At 35.9% G+C, this 14204-nt stretch overlaps 1 protein-coding gene and 2 long non-coding RNA genes across 7 annotated transcripts in view; 2 read left to right on the top strand and 1 right to left on the bottom strand.

The window, feature by feature from the left end:
• Positions 1-1952, top strand: part of LOC143352601 (uncharacterized) — an 86485-nt gene extending 84533 nt beyond the window's left edge. For 4 of the 5 annotated variants that reach the window (XR_013081970.1, XR_013081973.1, XR_013081974.1 and 1 more), the window contains exon 3: positions 983-1952. This is a non-coding gene — a long non-coding RNA (uncharacterized LOC143352601). Of the gene's footprint in view, positions 1-705; positions 936-982 lie in introns of those variants that run through there. The other variant, XR_013081971.1, reaches the window with a different exon arrangement.
• The window catches only part of Nachralpha6 (nicotinic acetylcholine receptor alpha6), a 471989-nt gene that overhangs the window by 67423 nt on the left and 390362 nt on the right, over positions 1-14204 (bottom strand). The window lies entirely within an intron of this gene.
• Positions 4253-6727, top strand: LOC143352257 (uncharacterized). Its single transcript, XR_013081885.1, has 3 exons — positions 4253-4382; positions 4475-4685; positions 5959-6727. It is a non-coding gene; the product is annotated as an uncharacterized LOC143352257 (long non-coding RNA).

Here is a 14204-nt window from a genome sequence, read left to right as displayed (position 1 = left end):
GTAAAATATGCAGCGTGCAGAGCACATAGAGATTAAAATGATCATGGAAAATTCTATTGGAACGTCCCTCGTCGGCCGAATCGAAATTTATCAATAACTCGTCTCTGATCATTAAATTAGAACCGGCTGAATATTTTTAATCCTGCGCCACGTTTCAATTTTTTCTGTAACTGTCGGAAGGAACTTTTGTTATACTCGCGCCTCGTTTAATATTTTACAATGCGTTATAAATTGACATTCAATTACAGTTCAACATATCATTTCAGAAATTTACTGGCGTTTGTATAAGTATGACAAAAGACAAACATGTAACATGTTTTGGAGTTGACAGGAAGAGAAATTGTTATATGAACATAGGATCACAAATTCTTTCTTAGAAGTTATACTTAATTAGATCGCGTATCATCGTGCTAATTTTTGTAAAAATTAAGATGAGAGCAACGTTTCTTGTGGATAGAATATTATAAAAGTATCATAAACACCAAAATACTCAAAGATCTGCAGCGTAGTTGCAATCGAATATTTATGTAGACATACAATTTTTATTAATTAATCTATACAAATTGAAAGAAGACAAAAATAAATGTTTTTTACTGTAGCAAGTCGTTTTTACTATACAACTGTAAGAGATTCAATATAAATCCGTCAAACCTGTTCTTATCAATGTAGGGTTGACATCAGGTTCTCGTAAATTTTTTCTTTCAGCGAGTCCATGAAATACGTGTCTTTCGCTCAAACAAATTGCACAAGTATGTTGAGAAACAAGCCCAGTCACATTTTTCCGGGAGGTTTAATCAAGAATTTACGAACCTATGTTTGTATAAAATTTCGAGGTCCCTCGGGACTCGATATATCAGCGTCTGCCAGTACCTTTCTGACCAATTTTCTCGAGAGAAAGCTTCGTGTGTACAAAGAGGGCTTACCGTAGACTTTGTTTCGCGTTTTCGTTTAAAAATGCCTCTCTATTTGGTCACGTTATCAGTTACAGGACATCCTGGGCAAACAGCGAACGGGGGGGTCTTTGGCGAGATAAAAGTCTTCGAGTTAAGATGTCTTCTAGATGCCTCGGAGGAACATTGGGGAAGGAAGCAAGAAGAAACACAGAAATTAAGAGTGATCAAGACTGAAGCAAGACGATAAGGTGGAGAGAGAAACGGAGGGAGAAGAAAGAGAGAGAGAGAGAGAGAGAGAGAGAGAGAGAGAGAGAGAGAGAGAGAGAGAGAGAAAGAGAGAGAGGTGGTTAGAAGGCTTCAGAAAAGGGGAGGCTTGAGCCAATTTCATTTACCTGCGCCGGTAATTTGGGCAGGCGCCGCGGCATATTGCACTAAACGTTGCCGTCGAGACGGAGAAAGACAGATACGGTCTATAAAGCCTGAATTAAAGCGCCTGCGTAATTGCGGCTGGTTCCCGTAATTATTTCTCTAGGCGCCGTAAAGTCAAAACTTTCTGCCCGTTCCGAAAGCTGTTCCGAACCGAACGATCTCCTTTTGAGAATAATCGATCAACCACGGAGCCTTTGTGGACATTTAACCGCGGACATCTTAGCGGACATTTAGCCGTGGATTACCGCAAACACTGCAGTAATTGTTCTAAAAATTAAAATGGCAATCTTTATTCCAGTTTCGCCGACTGTCTTGTATAAATCGGAATCAGAGAGGAATTCGCACTTTGCCGCAACAGTCACACAATAAAAAATTCACGATTTTAGAGAAAAAGAGTTTACGTGTTCTCGATTGCTATAGAGTTATAATAAGGTCACAGTAAAATGCAAAAATTAGTATAGCATCGAAACTGTGTGGAATGATGTATAATATTTTTATTCAGTAAAATTTTTCTCAGTATGTACTTTAGAAAAAAAAAAACATTTTTTTTTGTATTAATATTTATTTTGTCTATCAAGTATTTTTTTTCAGGGATACACCTATTTACCCTTAAAACAATTCCTATTTTCACAGCAATATTCTTATGAAGTTATACTTTCGTATGCATTATTATTGCCGCAGGAAAGAAAGAAATTGTACTTAACAGAAATATGTCACTTTCCTTGAAATTTCAATATGAATCATATTTTAAATTCAAATACATAACTACGACGTTGAAGTCATCTAATTGGATCAAACATGATAAATTATGAACAATTCTTTCGTTTTGTATTACGAGCCGAAGAATTGCAAATCTTTTTTATGTAACTGTTGCAGAAAATGAGCGAATTTATTTCGTTAATTACAAGATTCCTTGTAGTGGAAACAAATAGATATATCATTACTAATTAACAAATATCAATATACATGATCCATCAAAATCATTAGTATTTGTTTGCCTAAGGCTTTGATTATATTAACGTGTTTGCAAATGTCATAAATGCATGAAGATCTATAATCCCATCATAATCATGTATCTAATTAATGATTATGTTTCATGATGTCTTTGCCCTTATTTCCAGTAACAATTGCGAGACTACGAAATGTTATCAGGTCAAGCTAGTATTACATTTTCTACTCGCGAGTTTCATTGACTGCAAATTGAAATAAAAATCTTTTCCCATCTCTGAAAAATTCACGATATTTGAACTTCTGTAACTTCGTGTAAAAAAAATCTTACAATATTCTGTCTGTGCTCATTTTACGGGGCGAAATCGTTATTTTTGAACCCTTGACCTTATTTTTCAAAAAATCCTTTTTATTATAAAATCGAGTGACAAATTGAACTTGCTGTTTTTTCCCGAAAATTTCACGAATTCAAACGATTTGACGACGTTGAAAAATTTTTTCCCACATTCGTTTCAATATGACTTTACTACTTTTGTTCCTTGCCAACAATTGTTCCCCCAGAATGAAATTCAAGCAAATGCACGGTAGAACATTTTCTCGTTTAATCGGTGACGCTTATTCCTGATAATTGTTCCTGATAATTATCGAAGTTAAGTGTCTCGCTGCAGTGAATTAGCGTCGTTAACATTTCAAGGAACGCGACAAAATGGTGATCCTGCGAAACGTGCGAAGAATATTCGGTGGAACGTTGCAATTTTTAACCGGCCGGAACGATGCGTCTATTCTTACCCGGAATCATTAAAATGTTTCGCATTACCGATAGCTCCATTAGAGAGAATTTAAAAAACAAAAAAGAAAAAGAAAGGCAAAATCACGTTCCAGTGCTGTTCATTAATGCATTCCCTCTCCCATCACCCCGCCATCGATCGTTTAGCCGGTAGGAAATGATCGCGAGTCTTTCATACGATCTAACCGACGCTAAATATTTCATTGTGCATTGTTGCGGCCACTTTATATCACGATTAATAAACGATCGTTCGTATTGGTTACGTATTAAACGATCGATGCTCTCTGCGGCCTTTTATTCGCGTTCAGCGAACGAAGAACATCAGGATATGTACGCGTATCCATAGAAGTATATCGCAATACCGTGCATGATGTTGGTTCTAGATATCGTATCATTCGATATCCTTAAGTATGCAGACGTTAATGTGTATATACTCGCGCGGCAATATATACGCACTAACGCATACATTATATACAACCAAAATGTAAATTAGCTGCTGTATACAATTATATATATATATATATGATTATATATTTATGATTGACCGAACAGGCACAGTACCGTTCATAAATGTCCAAACGACAGAGAAATTTTACATTTTTGTGATGCACTGATTGATTTCGATTCAATTGAGATTATGCGTTTCGAGAGACAACGGCATACTAAACATGTTTTCGAACATGTTTCCAACATTTTTTCGAATCCGAATCATGTATTCTTGCGAAGATTTTATCGTATTGCGGCCGGATTCGTAAGCTTACCACTCTTCGATTATAGAGTTTTGTTCGCAGAATGTTCAGAGTCGTTCGAACAATTACCAGCGGCACTGTACACTATAAATATATAATTGTATATATTATTCATACATATATGTCGTATATATTTATAATATACTATATATCGTTCGTACGAAACATACCAACATCAATTAACAGACATTACACGTGTATAAGTACTTAACGTAGATGTGGAAAGCATATAGTGTTACAGGCAATGTCCGAGTATTACAGGCACTTTCAGAAAACCCAATGAGCCAGCAGCTTGCATAGACGAAACCAAAATCAGAATAGATAATTAGCGAGGAGGATGGACAGAGCGATAGAGAAACAGAGTCAGAGAGACAGAGATGGAGAAAGAGAGAGAGAGAGAGAGAGAGAGAGAGAGAGAGAGAGAGAGAGAGAGAGAAGTAGAGACAGTGAACGAAAAAGTAGAGAAATAAAGCGCACGGGAGAAGTGAAAATGAAAGATCTCGTAGACGAGGAAAAGAATCGGAATCGAAAATGAAGGCAGAGTGAAACGGAGGCGGTACAGAACGAGAAACGCAGGTAAGAAGGCGTACAGAAGAAAGCCTAATTGTTATGAAATCAAAATAGGACGGCGTAAAATACAGAAACGTTCGACAATATCCGATATTTAGTTTATGTGGCAGTCATTATGCAACAGCAGATCGAGACGAACTAAAAGAGACGGCAGGAAAGAAGAGAAAAGCTCGTCCAGATACACAAAATCGATCAGACCATGACCAGACAACTTTCGTTTACATGAATAGAATCGTGAACGTTCGTGTTTCAACAGCAACAAGATAAACATAATAATTACGAGTCTGGGTGTCTTCTTTCAAACGCTAAGTGAGTGTGTCTCGAGTTAATAAGAGCAATACTAACAATAATAATAATAATAATAATAATAATAATAATAATAGAAGAGAAACAGTGTAATTAATAATAGTAGTAGTACAGCACGACGTCATGCAAGTGAGCAAAAGATCCTCAGAACTATTTGGCAGTATACGTGATGCGAGTAGCTTCCAAATGAATAAAAGAAAAACGATTCTTTCCTACGCCGAACGTCACCGCGAATCCGATCGAATCTAGCGTGTGTTTCATTCGTTAATGACTTTTCGGGAACGTCATCGAACGTCACCACAGCCACATGGTGGACGTTCAGAGAATCGAGGAGCTCGAATGAACCTGAGGTCGAGCGTTGCAAACTTGGACGACGTTTCGAATAATGTGCATTTATCGAGCACGCTTTTATGTTAGATGCAACAATCGACAATCCACCAGTCTCAATTTTTCTGTTCAATACATTTGGATCTATGTAATTTAATGGTTCATTAACGATAGAACCTAAAAGGTCTTAGATAATATTCGATTGTTTGTTGGTACACCTAACAGCATAGACATAATTTCTTGAAAAATAGCTCGTCGAAAATACAAATCACTGCAGACACAGAAGGTAGTCTTGTTTGTGTTTCTCGTTACACGAATTACCAAATTTTTAACGTAAATTTGACAGAATCACATACGGAATTACATCACCTAATACGTCACATGTTAATAACTACATAGACAGCGGATCTTTATGCAAAATAAAAATTGTCTACCTGAATTCCAACAAACTATAGTAAAATAGAAAATTGTTTTCTTTCTTAATATGTTCAATACATTGAAAATAATCTAACAGTATTTTTAAATTCTTCTAATGTTTTTACTGTTTTGAATTACATCTACTCATTTTTGTCATCAATGCATAAAACCCACTGTCTATTAATAACAGATCAATCAGTATCGTTCAATGAAGGTTTGTTAATTGTTTCACTCGTAGTGATTTGTACAAAAATTTGCCAGATGCGGTTTTACATTGTCTTTCTATTTATTAATCAATAGAAATGTAGTACTTCTTTGACTCGTAGTCATCTATACAAACATTTGTCTCACATGGTTTTACATTGTTTTCCTATTTATTGACCGAGTCAGAGTGATTTACAAAAATTTTAAATAAAATAAATTTTTGTTACGCAGTTTTCGATTGTCTTTCTCTCGGTATAATATTGAACGAGTGTTTCGATGTAGATCTAGTGTTACACGTGTTCGTAACATATAAATGTTGTAATAACAGGTCAGCATGATTACCAGCACAGCCGATTGGTTCGAAAGTAATCGTTTCATCTGCGACGCGGAGTCGAGGAACGTTCAAAAGCAGAATGAAAGCGGACACAAAGAACAGTAATTTTGGAGGGAAACGTTTTAGCCTTCTATCGTCCCGGGAACGTAATTACAATTAACGAAGATGAGACACGATTCCTGCATCGATTATTTCTAGGCAGCTGGCCGCTGAAGATCGAAACCGACGGGCACCATTCTCCAAAGTGAAACAACGTCGTCTTTTCTTTCCTCATTATGGAACCTGGGAAATGGGGCAAGTGCGACGAAGTACAGCGAAAAATTCAATCTTTTTTTTGCCAAGCTCAAAGCTGCAACGTTACCCTGACCTTATTCCACTGGCGACGCCTCGCCTCGAGCTTGTATTTAACATCGAATTCATTTTTATTCGATGCCTCCGCCGCTGCCTCTGGCCGGCCGCCACCGTAACGACAGCCTGTCGCAAAACGAATTTTTCGGCCCGATATAATTTTAACAAAACATCCGGCAACGTCACTTCGTCGAGGGTGCTCGCGCGAGCCATTGTCAACCAGAATTCCACGTTATTTTTCCTGTCGTTCGAATAAACGAGACGGATTCGGCGTCGGCGGCCAACAAAAGCGCGAACAGCCGCGTTCAGGCTCTCACCGACTTCGAGTTCGAGTTAAAAGGTTTTCCAGAAGCTTGAACAACAACCACGTATTTGTACGTTTGTCCTTTCTTCGAGTATAGATTATTAAACATCTATTCGGACCGTTATTGTTGAAATGATTAGTTCGAACAAAATTTGAGCGACTTTCGATCTTTCCGAAGAAGATTTCTCCTAATATTGATTTATTGTGTGTAATAGTAATTTTTCTAATAACATTGCTATGATCAGTAAATTAATAACAGCTGGAGTTTGAAGAAAATTTTTTATGAAATTAAGGATATTGTATGTAGTCATGTTTTCATGTATTATCAAATGTAATATTGTATTGCACAGTCATCTAATACTCGGAATAAAAATATTTCATCCGAAGCTTCGCATTTTCGTTTCATTCTGTATATCGTTCAGGATAGTGCCATGATTTTCTCTACATTCTATGCAGTAGGTTCACAATACTTGAGTTTCATTGCTCTATATTTACATAAAGTACAATAATGATCTTTGTCGAGGAACATTTTCGAAAATCAAAGTCGCATAAGCTCCAAATCAATTTCTTAATTTCATAACCCTAAGTGCCATTATAAACCCACGTGTTATTGCAAACAATGAATATTTACAGTCTCAAATAAAAGCGACTAAATGAAAGAAGACTAGTCGACAATTTTCTGGCAATTTTCTATACAAACAAGAGGACTAATTGGTTTTAAGACAATACGATGTATCTCAGTTAACGTACACACACAGCAACATCATCATTTATTTTCGCAACAGTATTTTGTTGCTGCGAAACGCCGCGTCTCGTGAATTTCGACTGTAATTAAATTTCATTCGGCGCGAGAGTAATTAATACTTGAATGTTTCCCGTAAACGATGTAGTAACAAATTTCGGGTGGCATCGTATAGCGTACTTTACGAGTTTCTGTTATTGCGACCTCACTGGTCTCTTTTAATTGTATAGCAATCTTTCTCAGTTGCTGAGAGAGTAGACACGAACCTATCCAGACAAGCTGTAATTTCAACAGCCGAAACAAATTCGTGCGAAACTATAAAATTTCAAAACACATCGAAATTAACTTAACAAAACTTTTACAACAGAAGAAAACACCAATAATCTCATTCTGTCGAACTTTATTAACCCCGAAGTGGTATATTGTTTTCTTGGACTAAGAAATAGTACACCGTACTTCCTAAAAATTCCGTTCACATTTTCTAAAATACTGTCAAGCGCGTAGTTTCAGATTGAAAAACCGAAATATTCACAAGTTAAAGAAATGTCATATTTACAACTGTCCTGCAATGCTGTTACAAAAATCAGGGTAAATTTCACTGGGGATGCCACGATACCCTTACAGAGTTGAAACGGATACTTTCAATAATAATTGGATGTTGTATTAAATATTTTTTCCCAACGACGAAAAGTGATCATAAGAAAGCAGAATTGCATAAATAAAAGGATCGTGAGCAGACAATTTAAAATTCAGAGGAAAAATTGATTAAAATTCAAAGTGTTCACGTTCTAACATTATATTCTCTAAAAATTACCGCTATTTCTTATCTGTGCTTGAGAGACAACTTGGCTCTGAATGACAATTCTATAGTTCATTGTAGCCCTCAAACTTAGAATTTGCTTCTCTTCAGTAACGCAACATTTATTTTGTACAGAAATATTTTAACGCAAACTGAGTCACGCATGTTTGTATTGAGAATTCAGAAACATTAAGGAACCAATAAACTTCATTGTGTTTTTATATACGACATTATCCTGTCAAATTCACGTTAGTTGGTAATTCTTTGTGAACCTTTTTACAGTAACACTTTTCAATGTGATTTAAGTCAATCTTTGTACCACGTAATTCGATTAAGATCGAATGCAGAAATTTTCGTTTCCATTCTATGTCGCTACTTTGTGATATTATTTAACACTGAGTTCACCATTTAATCCTGTCAAATTCACGTTAATTGTCGCGACTCTCATGATGCACATAATTAAGCAGCGCTTATTACCTTCTGCTCTGCTCGTGTGTAATAAACATTTGCTTTCAACGGGCATTAAACGTTTCGGAGAAACAAATAAGGTACCATGGATCTTCGTTTAGTAGAAAACTGGTGCACGATTGTTTGTCGATGTAATACGGGCAGCAGTTAATGCTCTAGTTATCGGAGTTTATTCCCGGTAAATGTGATTATCAGAAAACGTCTCCAACGATAATTGTGTGTTGCCTGGTAACAACGTAACCTTTGTGTACATACGTATGCGATTGTGTTCGCAATGTGTTCATATGACAGCGACATATTGCTCCACAAATATAACAATACGAAGCGAACGAACGAAACAACAGCGCATGTGAGTGTATTGTGCAGAACAATCTAATATAAAGGAAACGAATATTTACGCAATTCGAAGAGAGAGAGAGATGGAAGAGTAAGACAAAGAGGAAGAGAGAGAGAAAGAGAGAGAGAGAGAGAGAGAGAGAGAGAGATCCAGAGTAAGAGAGAAGAAGGAAAAAAGATGAGAAAGAGACAGAAAGAGACAGAGAGAAAGAGAGAGGATTAGAAAAGCGACAGGTCAATTTTTTAAAATTTCAAGAAAGGAATGGTAAGTCGGTGTAGCGAGAAAGAATGCGTCGTTTGTCTGGGTAAGCCTGGATTCGTCCTCGTTCGAACTGCATTATTTTAATTAATTTCTGTTATTCTTTCAGCGCAGCGACACGTTACTTCAAACACGAATTTTGCAATCACTTATATTTCATTAAACATTCGAATCCGACTGAATAAGCCCGTTGTTCTTACTCGTAATTGAAAGGAGCATTATAAGAAAGGTTGCAATTTAAAAGAAAGTATATTTTTGTACTCTGGATTGTCTTCTAGATCGCCTCGAAGAAAGAATTCATCTTTTATGCAAGAGTATCGATCGATATCGCGTTGTTGATGATATTACTACCGATAATTGTAAATGGGATATGTACTCAGTCGCCGGGATCGCAAATCAAAATGTTTGTTTGCTTTAACGGAGCTGTTGCATATTATGCACGGTTAAGTGCCTTGATATTAAACGATGTTACTTGAAGTCTTGCTGTAAACTGAATTAAATTAAGCGACCAGTTGTATTTAACTGATATTCTACTGCATCCAGTTTAATTTGCTAATTGTGTAAAGATCTTGACACTCGTTCTGGGGCGTTTAAGCCTTCTTAGCGTAATATACTGTTCACCTCAAGTGACTTGAAGTCATTCAATTTATTCGTTTCTCATACAGAACCCATCAAATTCGACTCAAATAATCACCACATTTATCATGTTAAAATCTACCTCTAATTACAATATCAGATATTTTTGATACCTTTAAATCGTAATTCTCATGTTTCAAAATGATTTTGATGGAAGGATCAACGATGAATACACCTAGCATGAGAGCAACGTTTCACATTGAATACATTTATAAATTTCTTTCCCTAGCGAGAAAGGGCGAGAATCATACGTGGTATAATTATAATCGAAACGGTTCTTCATACACGATTACAATCAAAATGTTAATTAAATTGTTATCGCGAAAATCTTCATTTTCGATGAGGTCTAATTTGTAATTCATCGAGCACGCGTGAATTAATATATTGATTATTTCTACTTATATTAATATTTATGAATGTTAACAACAGTTTGATAATATTGGCATACCGTAATGAGATATAAATTAATAGAGAGATCGTCGGAAAATCCGTAATAACGAAGCGGCGAGCTATGAAATGCCGTTTTAAGTAGAACAGTCGAAAATTGGTCAGACACGCCTGGAAATTGTACTGATAATTGCGCGAGTTACACAAACTTTTAAAATGGATATTCATGAGTTGAAGTTTCACATGAGAACGATTTATTTTGCACTTTAAAGTCGTGCTTGCACATTTTCCTGACTATTCTATCACGAATCATGTTTAATTTCAGTCGAGGGAACACGAAATTGTAAATAGAATGAAACTCTTAAGGAACATTTGAAAAATTTGTACCATAGTATGCCATAATTCTTTGGATTACAGTAACATAAATTCGTTCGGGGTCTTCTACATGTTCTGTTCATTTATTAACAACCTAGAGCATTAAAAAAATCAATTATAAAATCGTTGATTATAAATATTTATCACACAGATTCTAAAATGTTTGCTCCATAAGAACACTTTTCACAAGAGTTCCTATATTTCTTTCAGTAAAAATTCGTAGGAGTTCGAACAGAACTTTTTTTTTAAAAAGCGAAAGATTATTTTATTTCGATCCCCGATCAATATGTATTAGGTGTACAAATGAAACGATTTGAATTTAGAATAAAGTTACTACTGATTAATTGCGAGAAATAACTACGAATTAATTTGTACGTCTAATAGTTTTCTGATTGTTTCAACTGTGCACGAACAAACGTTTTTCGGTGGTGGAATGCGCAGTGCGTCGAGCAATTGATTTTGAAAGCCAACTAGAGGAAGATCAAGGAACTCGAAAAACAGTCAGGTCCGTATTCGACCGGCGTTTATGATCGCGTTAACGAGCTCACGTGGCCACGCGGAAGACGGGGATCCGGGCACGTGTAAAATACGAATGCCGCGAAGTCGAGAGATACAAAGGCCGGGACGGAAGTACGTGAAAACGAAGGGAAGAAAACGAGCGTCAAGTGTTCTTAGTGGCAACCGAAGCGAAACCTGTCGAACGTGACTGGTAACCGAACAATGGCATACGTCGCTTACCCAGGGCCCCGCAGATTCCGAGGCGGATCGAGCCAGTATTTCTTTCAAGTTCTCGAATGCACTTTTTGCTCTGCACCTTTATATTTATTATCTCCAAGAGCTCGTATTTATTTACGCGCGCCTGCCCCGCCGCAATCGGAACGGCTGCAGCTGGGTGAGCCACACGATTCGAATGAAAATTATTCGATCACTTATCTAGACGCTACTTGGACACATTTCATTTGGAATAGAATAACAAAATAACGATTCAAGACATTGAATTACCCTAACCAGTTCGTTGTTTCTATTTTGCGAATTATATGGAAAAGGGAATTTTATTTTCTGTGAAATTCAAGTAAAACCTCACATTAAAACTTGGATTTTTGGCATTTTCTCGTCAAGATCTACAGGATTATTTAAAATTAATTAAAAATTTCTGGGTTGCTAAGGTTGAAGTTTAATCTTACTTTTATTTTGCGAATTATATGGAATAGAGAATTTTATTTTCTGTGGATTTTTCATTATCAGTCTATTCTTTGCTATTCGTTGTCTAACTTTGCTTCTAAATTGTTTTTGGTTCAAATATTTTGTTAGAAAGACATTCATGTTGTAGTAAATCTACCAATATGAGAAATCATCACTTCACAGAAGTAGATCGCAGTATAGTGTTATGTTTAAGAAAGTATCTAAAAAATTATTTTCATAAAAGTTTACTCGAACACGAAATAAAAAATGAAGCAACGAATTGCTTCATTTGATAGCCACGTAATGAAATCATTTGGAGAAGAATTCGTTTTGGTCAAATAATTAAAAAATAATATATTTTATGAGTAATCGAAGAGAAGAATGTAAAAAATGAAGAAGCGTTAAATATCATAGAAGTGTTATTAACTCGTTGAATTAACAACCAGAAAAATTCGTCAGAATCCACGTGAATTATTTAACACGTTCGCCACGCATGTGTGACGATCACGATATCGCATTTCACGCGAAGAGAGACAAATTAATTTGCTATGCGTTGCTGCACTTGAACTCATAATGCGTAGCGTAATATTCGGAAAATGCATTCTACTTCTTTGCTCGGTTTTATTTCATATTTCGTTAACAGAGTATATTGCATTTAATAATGTATTGCAACTATGAAGATCGGTAGCGAAATAAATGTTGGTAGCGCGTTATTACTAATCATAATTGTTATTACCATAATTTCAACTCGTTCGTCGCGAATCTATCGAAATTATGCGAGTAGTGCGACAGTTACAGTGTTGTGTACACACTTGTGCAATATGGAATTATATTGTTAGAAAATAGAAATTTTATATGTGTAATCTGCAGTTCAGGTGTTCTCGAAAATACTGGTAGTATTTTCAGCGAATAAAAAATACACGAAAATGTTACGCCAACATAGACTTACATATAAATATGTCACCGACAATCTCGAAAGCAAAAACATGCAAAACAACAATTGACAGGTTGTTTATACGATGTAATATTGGAATATACGACATGAATGTCATTTGTTCATATAAACCTCGTTGAATTGCAATGGTTGAAGCAACTAAATAAAAACGTTCGCATAGTATAAAACATTAGTATGATACACGCTCGCCGAGATGAAATTGCTGAAGCATTAATGCAATTTGCCAGAGAAGACATATTAATTAGTGAATGAGCTATTGAATTATATTGATTTCAAAATGTTTTTTATTTGCTATTTGCGTTTCTAACCTTTTTTTCTTAACTGTTACACCATGAAAGGTATAGTTGCATGTGCACATGTTGTTATAAACATTTCTAGTTGTGTGGCTCACCCCATACGTTCATAAAATCGTTATTTCCTAATGTAATAGTTTAGATGCTTCAAAATCTAATATTCCATGAGCATCCATTAACAATTTTGTTACATAGTATTCACCAAACAGAACCCCATTCAAAGATTTCGATCAAAATGATTTCCCTGTTCATAATTATTTTACTCCTCGGATTTCCAATCGCTCACTAAGGCTACCGAGTAATTGATTACACATATTGCTATTGACTGTGTAAAGTATCACTGTGTACACATGTGATCTATACATGTGACCAAAGAACGTCTAGATACTCTAATTCCATTTCTAGCGAAAGCGATTTTGCGAATGTGTATAATTGTTGCATGCAAGTATTTCGTTGAACATTGAAAAAGAAATCGCGTGAGAATGTTGTAGGACATCACAGGTTCGATTAAAAAAGTATCGTTCGAGTAAAACACAATGAAAGTCGTAAACGTAATAACGGCTTTATTCCCGACTGACTTCCGGTAAGGAGGCTTCAAGTTCTTGAACAATTTGGTAGAAAATTTTAGAACAATACTTTCCCCTACATTGTGATAAAAAAGACTGCTAAAAATCTGAATAAATATATTCCTCTTATTTTCACAATCCAATGTGAATCAGTCACTTTCAGTGTTTCATAATTCTAATGTTAATAAAAATCAAACCGCACGAGGTGGTCTAAGACTATTACACAGTAGTATACATTGCTCGAATTTCATTGCTCTCACATACTTAACCCTTAACTGGTTATATTTACTAGGGTCCCGAATGACCCCAACAACATTTCTGTACACCAACGTTCTCTACTGTATTCTACGATAATTACATACATCAAGATTCTGTAAGTTCTCTTCTGAACATTTTGATTATTTAGTCCTAAATTATACTAAGATGCCCCAGAAGAATGTAGGAAAAAGACAGGGCTGACACCTGGGGTGATTCTCTTCTTCTTTTTCGTTTGGCAATTCGCGCCGAAACGCTTTGTTTTCGAGTTATTATTGAAAAACACGGACCAATCAGAGCGGCTATAGCGGACAAATTCCGGCTCGGCGATAGGT

This window comes from Halictus rubicundus, chromosome 3 (assembly GCF_050948215.1).
Source record: "Halictus rubicundus isolate RS-2024b chromosome 3, iyHalRubi1_principal, whole genome shotgun sequence".
NCBI lineage: Eukaryota > Metazoa > Arthropoda > Insecta > Hymenoptera > Halictidae > Halictus > Halictus rubicundus.
The sequence above is the reverse complement of the archived record's forward strand: the minus strand, read 5'-3'. Positions and strand labels throughout refer to the sequence as shown.